Genomic DNA, 7,557 nt, shown 5'->3' on the forward strand with positions numbered 1-7,557 from the left:
TGACCCATCTCCTCTTGGGAGGAGTTGACGATAGTCTAGACCACCGTCTTCATGGAGCCACATCTTTAGAGGAACTTAGGGATTCACTTCTTTCTCGTTCTTTGGATTTCTCCTCTCTTATGGGAGAGAGTCTTATTTCAGGAGTCTCATAAAGAGGCCTCCTCAAATCTCTCTCTCCTCTTGGAGAGGAAGGGAAATCCCATAAGCACAAAGTTATTGGGTAACTTTGGCTTGCAAAGTAGGGTTGCCCATAGCTTGATGCAACTTAGTAACAAGATAATTGATAAACATGGAGCATCCTCATTAGCACCTTCATGTGCAAAATCAAAGTTATCAATGTTCATTCTACTCTCTTGGTTATTGTCAGCCATGCTAATTATACTACTTATGTGTTTACTTATTGTATTATTTGGCAATTCAAAACCATAGTTACTACTCCTCTTAGCGTTTGAAAATAAGCACTTAAGTATCTACACCCACGGCTCAAATTGGTTAATTATAGAGAGTAGTGGCGTGGGTCTAACATAGCAGAATTAAGTGATGTGGCGTGGGTCTAACATTATTATGGCTCAATAATGGTAAAGTTGTAGGCAAGTCTAAAAAAACCCCATTATTAAGACCAAATCTCCCAAGGTGTGCATCATATCCCACATAGTGGGTTCAACAAAACCGATAATAGATCCCAGTCCCACTTACCCTAATATCTTTAACAAAATCAGCCATCAATAGACTACTTAAGGACCTCTCTTCTTAAGCAAGAAAAGAGAAACCAAATGCTCTGATACCAATGTAATGGGAATAGCCTATGAACTTTGAGAATAGCAGAATTAAGAGAATTAAGGTGAGCATTTTTGTTAGATCACTTTGAAAACATAGAGGGTGAACTTAATTGATGGTAGCAACATAAACATAGTACTTAATTAACTTGGTATGAATAATACTTTTGCAAGAGAGAGAGTATTAGAGAACATGACAATAGTTGAGGACCGGATTTACTTGGAGCCAGTCCCCCCTCCAAAAGACGTTTGTATTAGATTCTCCCATCAAGAAAGACTTTGTTACAATACAATCTTTGTGTTCCTTGTGACCTTGGTGATGCTATGAAGATGGAAAGCTTCATGCATAACGAGCTTAACCTAAACTTTGCAAAAAGCATTAACTATCCTAAGCTTCAGTCCCAAGGCCTCAAACACCTTTGAAGGTGGAGAGAGCTAGTGGGGAATGAGGGTAGGGAAGAGGAAGAAGAAACATTCCATAGGAGAAAGGAATAGTTCCTCACTTATCATCACACTTCTTGCTTATCATAGCATAATAGCATAGTAATGAAGATGAAGAAGATGGCAAGCTTAAGCATTGAAGCATGGCTCTTGGTTGGATTTGCATTCCATAGCCAAGAGTGTTGGTGTAGACTCTCCAATTCTCCACAAGCTTGGAGATCTAGAAAGAGATGGAGCTCTTGCATTTTGCACTCCACACAATGAGAGAATGCGTGTGTGTGTGTGGGGGGGAGAGTATACCCCCCCCCCCCCCCCCCCCTTCTTATGCTTGGTCCTCTCTCTTTCTCTCTCTCTCTCTCTCTCTCTCTCTCTCTCTCTCTCTTATTATTTTATTATTTCATTTGGACATGTGTCCTCTTTTTTCTTTTTGAGAGAAAGAACTTAATTACTTATTTTTATATATCTAAATTCTCATTGGACCCCTTTAAAACCTAACCAATAGCATTCAAGCACATCACGAGGGCCACATGTGGAGGATCATTTGAACATGTGTCTTTTATGCTTCTTAAGTCATTTGTTTTGAATTGAATACTTCAAGCCTTAGTCAATCAAGCATAGACGTTCATGCATGCCTATGGAGAATTTAACTTTGAATTTAACATTTCAAAAACCTTAGTCATTTAAGCATAAAAATTACCTCAAGCTTTGGACAAGGTTCCCACAACCACTTTAAACGTCTTAGCACCTCATGCTTGGGTACAATTCCCACCTCAAGGTTAGCCTTAGCTTGCGTAAGGTCAAATGACTTTTTAACACTAACTTTTGGAGGTCTTTAATGAAGCTAACCCTAAGGTCTTTTAAGATACATTAGATGCACATTGCTCTTTGATAGACTACCTCCGTTTAGACCCCTTTTGAGGATGTAACCATCTCTCCTCCTGGTCCCTTAGTGAGGTAAATCTAGAAGCACCTATTGCACATTGCTCTTTGGTAGACCGTCTCCTTTTGGACCCCTATTGAGATGCAACCATTTCTCCTTTCGGTTCCCTGTTGAGAAAGGTCTAGAAGCATATATATACTAACTCTTGTTCCCCTTTTATCTTCCCATATTAAGTGGTCAGTTTAATATGAGAAAATCATTTGGTAAAGTTAGATATTATATTTTATGACACCATGACCCTGTTGGAAATCTTGGACAAGAAGCTCCTCAAGCACTTTTTGCGCTTTAAGAAGTGCACCACATTTGGCATACATGTCAACCAAGGCAGTCAGCACCATTTTCAAGCCTTGAGGGGGACGGTTCACACAGGTCTGCACTTAATTGCTTCATGTTTGTGCTCTCTCTCTCTCTCTCTCTCTCTCTCTCTCTCTCTCTCTCTCTCTCTCTCTCTCTCTCTCTCTCTCTCTCTCTCTATGTGTGTGTGTGTGTAAGAAAGCCAGAGATACCTTGCTTGCTTGATATGAACCCACTAGCAAGTGTCCCTTCAAACTCTATCCACTTGAGTCCATATATAGCTGGGCTTGATAAGCTCAAAACACCACCATTGTAGTTCAGTGCTTTAGCAAATCCATAGAGAGAGAGAGAGAGAGAGAGCACGCAAGCTTCTATCGGCATGAGGTCATGGGTGTAGCATGAGGTATTGATCGAGTGATGGGTTCAATAGGAAAGTGGGTGGTCTGGTGCAAAGCTAAAAGAATTTGGTCCTGTTTTTTTTTAAAGATAAGCAAGGAAAACTAAATCTCAATGGAAACATAGTGACCAAGACAATTCCAATAATTCCAAGCCCAAGCTAGACTTGTAAGCGGGCAATCTTTGCACGTTGAGATGCACATCAAACATGGCAATGCTCCCGATAGGCACATACATGTCCAGATGATGCTCAATGGATGTGACTGCCATGTCCCTAAAGAGGAAACATGCAAACTCATGAAACTCTACTAGGGTTAGAAACAGCTTGCCTAAGGGGGCAACCCACCATGTCTGAGGGTGAGATCCACATCTGCTTGAGTGGGGGAAGAAGGAAGCCATCGCTACGTGAGAAGAAAAGTGGGGTCGTCTGCGTGGTCTACAAGAGAGGAGATGAGATGAGATGATAGATAGATGTGTCGGCTTGCGTCGCAGAGTTGGTAAAGGAAGACGCTTTCTTCTGTGTGGTGGGATATGGCAATGCACTCTTCGAAGCTGGTGCAAACTGCTGCTTGAAACCGGGGTGACTCCCTTAGCTTCTTCTCCACCTTCCTCGATGCAGTTATGCCCATTGAAAGAGACTCTCTCTCTCTCTCTCTCTCTCTCTCTCTCTCTCTCTCTCTCTCTCTCTCTCTCTCTCTCTCTCTCTCTCTCTCTCTCGGATGCTTGAGAGTCACCTACATCATCGCTAGAAGGCTCTAGAAGAATCTAGAAGTTCTAAAAGTATCAAGGAGATTCTAGAAGTTTCTAGAAAGCTCTAGAAAGTTGAAGAAGGATCCAGAAGGTTCTAGAAGAACTAGAAGGATCAAGAAGATTCTAACCTCCTCAAGAAGAACCTAGAAAGTCCTAACCTCCTCAAGAACTAGTATAAATAGGGGTCTTGGGCCACAAGCCCCTAAGTCTTGCCAACACTAGTTGTGAGGCTCCTATGAGGAAAACCCTCTTCTAGTTCTTGTCTTATGTTACAGTCTTGTCCTTGCAATCAAGACTTGTCTTGTACTCAAGTCATGTAATCCTAGTCTTGTATCTAGCTCTCTTAATAAAGTATTAAGTCTTATAATCAATATTAATCTTATCATCAAGTCCAAGTTCTTATACATTGTGAGCACCTCCTCTTGCACTCTTCTAGCTCTATACGCGCTCATAATAGTTTGGCAAGACTACCATCTCTTAATCTTCTCAAGCCATCATGGAGCCGACGATGGAAGGCGTCATCAACGCATTTCAAAGCATCCAAGCTCAGTTACAAGAACTTCGTGAGAGTAACGCTCAACTTCAAGCAGGGCAACCCCTAATCTTGGGACCGGCGTTGCAAAATCTTCAACGTCAAATTCAAGAGCTTCAAGAGACAAGCACACATCAAGCACAAGCTGCAAGATCTAGCTATTCTCAACAACATAAGAAGGAGCCAAAGGTCAGCATGCCTGAAAAATTTGATGGGACTAGATCAAAGTTTAGAGGTTTTCTCCAACAATTGCTTCTCTTCATTCGAATGCAACGAGAGCGTTATCCAAATGATGCCTCTCAAGTAGGCCTTATTGGGACCCTCCTCTCGGGTACAACTCTCTCCTGGTTTGCTCCCTTACTTGAAAAAGAATCTCCTCTTCTTCATGACTTTAAAGCTTTTGTGTGGGAGTTCTCTGCAACCTTTGGGGATATTGATAGAGCAAGGGTTTTTGAAACCAAACTTAGAAATCTCCGCCAAGGATCAAGACCTACATTCGTCTATGCATCCGAATTTCAACAGCTCACTTGTGATCTGACTTGGCATGAGGAATATTTCATTAGCCAATTTCGGTGGGGATTAAAGGATGACATAAAAGATCTTTTATTGACTATGCCAAAGGTTCACACACTAAGCCAGTTCATCTCTCAAGCAATAGAATGTGATAATCGACTATTTGAGAGGAGACAAGAGAGGCGTCTTGGGGCACCATTGCGGCCCCAAACAGAAGTGACACATAATGGGTACACACCTCAACAAGGCCATGAATCAAGAATTGAGCCCATGCAAATTGATTCAGCACGGTTTCAACCTCTCTTAGCCCAGGAGAAGCAAAGGCGACACATTAATGGTTTATGTATGTATTGTGGAGAGCAGGGGCACTTAGTTCAACAGTGTCCAAGGAAGAGAAGGATGAAGGTTCATGGTGCAATGGTCTCAACGTGTTTGGAAAACATGGACGTCCAACCTCAATAGAGACCGACCGGTTGGACAAAAGACAAGAGAAGAAAGGTCTCTTTCTTCCCGCTGATTCCACTTCAAGTTTTATGCTACCAGTCAAGATCCATATGCCGGGTAGGAACATGGATTGTGAAGCATTACTAGATTCAAGCGCAACGGCGTGCTTCATGGACAAAGAATTTGCAAAAGAACAAGGCATACCACTTGTGGAGAAGTCTAATCCAGCAACTGTAGAAGTCATTGATGGTCGTCCCCTCGCTTCAGGGGATGTCAGGTATGAAACTCGCCCCATAGAAGTAACATTGCATGAGCATGTTTCAAGAATAGCGTTCAATATTATACAAAGCCCAAGCAGTCCAATTGTTATTGGGCTACCGTGGCTTGAATTACATAATCCTGACATCGATTGGAGGGCTCGGAGAATTGACCCACGAAAAAAGTCCAAAAGAAGAATGGGAAGGCATAATAGGCCTATATATCTTGGAGCCAAGGTCTTCATGCGTGCAGCCAAAAAGTATCCAACTTTCTTGATATTTGCAACACCAACCGACACGTCGATAAAAAAAATCATGGAGGCATTGCCACGTCAATATCAAGATTACAATGATGTTTTGAGAAGAAGAATGCAGACCTTTTACCGGGGCATCAACTCTATAATTGTGCTATAGAGCTTCAGGAAGGAACCCAACCCCCTTTTAGCCCAATATACAAGCTATCTCAAGATGAATTGGTAGAATTACGGAAAAATATTGATGAGAATCTTGCCAAGGGGTTCATACGGCATTCAAAGTCCCCAGCAGGATCTCCAATACTCTTTGTAAAAAAGAAGGACGGAACTCTCCAGATGTGCGTGGATTATAGGGGCCTAAACAAGATCACCGTCAAGAATCGCTATCCCCTTCCCTTGATCCCAGAGCTTCTTGAGCGCCTTGGCAAGGCAAGAATATTTACAAAAATAGATCTTCGTGGTGCTTACAACCTAGTCAGAATCAAAGAAGGTGATGAATGGAAGACAGCCTTTCGGACAAGGTATGGCCACTTTGAATATACCGTCATGCCATTTGGTCTCACGAATGCCCCAACTGTTTTTCAACATTTAATGGACAATATCTTTCGAGAGTATTTGGATTGTTTTGTGGTGATATATTTGGATGATATCTTGATATTTTCCAAGGATCAAGAAGAGCATGAGCACCGTGTACGATTAGTGCTTGAAAAGCTTCGTGCATCAGGGTTATATGCAAAGTTGGAGAAGTGCTCTTTTCATCAATCTAAGGTGGAATTTCTTGGTTATGTAATTTCTGAAAAGGGAATCTCCATGGATCCAAAGAAGGTTCAAACCATCCTTGATTGGGAGACACCCACCTTGGTAAGAGATGTTCAATGTTTCCTCGGATTTGCAAATTTTTATAGTATCTTTATACAGGGATACTCCAAGGTGGTTACAGAACTCACAAGGCTAACATGCCATAATAAGTTTGTCTGGGACTCAGAGGCCACAAAATCATTTCAAACTCTCAAGAAGGATTTCACAACCGCACCCATTCTAATTCACGCAGATCCTACAAAGCCTTTCATCCTAGAAACAGACGCTTCAGATTTTGCCCTTGGCGCTATTCTATCCCAAGTAGGAGAGGATGGTTGAGTACATCCAGTGGCTTTTCATTCCCGCAAGTTCTCAGTTGCAAAAATCAATTATGAAATCCATGACAAAGAGCTCTTAGCAATCATCGACTCCTTCGACACTTGGCGTCACCTACTTAAAGGAGCTCCTCATAAGATCAATGTCTATATAGATCACAAGAATTTGGAATACTTCATGACATCCCGCATCTTGAATCGTCGCCAAGCTAGGTGGAGTGGTATCCTATCAAGGTTTGATTTTCTTATCTCTTATAGACTTGGCCGTCAATAAGCTAAGCCAGATGCCTTATCAAGAAGATCCTACCTTGCACCTAGAGAAGGCGATGCAACATTTGATCAACAAGAGTCTGTGATTTTGAAACCTGAGTAGCTTAAGCTAAACGCCACCATGAGCCAAGCTCCTGAAGATTCTACTTTTCTTTCTAAGGTGAAGACGCAAATTACCAAAGACCCACTTGCTCAAAATATTAGACAACAACTACAAGGGCAAGAGGTTAATGAGGACTTTCAAGAAATTGATGGACTAATTTACTATAAGGGTCTTCTCTATATTTTTCCAAGACCAACAAGCTTGGAGGTACTTCAGCAACGGCATGATCTTCCATCAGCAGGGCATTTTGGGTTAATAAGACAATTGAGCTTCTCTCCCGTGACTTTTGGTGGCCTCAAATGTGGAAGCTTGTCAAGGAGTATGTAGGCACTTGTGACACTTGCAATAGATCAAAGGCCCCTCGTCATCGTCCTCATGGGTTACTCCATCCCTTGCCCATTCCAACCAAACCATGGTCATCCATCTCCATGGATTTCATTGTAGAGCTACCCTT

The 7,557-nt window shown here is 42.0% G+C and overlaps 1 pseudogene; it reads right to left on the reverse strand.

The window, feature by feature from the left end:
• Window positions 1-2,905: 2,905 nt before the first annotated feature.
• LOC147461353 (uncharacterized) lies at window positions 2,906-3,476 on the reverse strand (annotated as a pseudogene).
• Between the last annotated feature and the right edge of the window lie 4,081 nt (window positions 3,477-7,557).

Source organism: Adiantum capillus-veneris, chromosome 3 (genome assembly GCF_014529385.1).
Source record: "Adiantum capillus-veneris isolate H3 chromosome 3, ASM1452938v2, whole genome shotgun sequence".
Lineage (NCBI taxonomy): Eukaryota > Viridiplantae > Streptophyta > Polypodiopsida > Polypodiales > Pteridaceae > Adiantum > Adiantum capillus-veneris.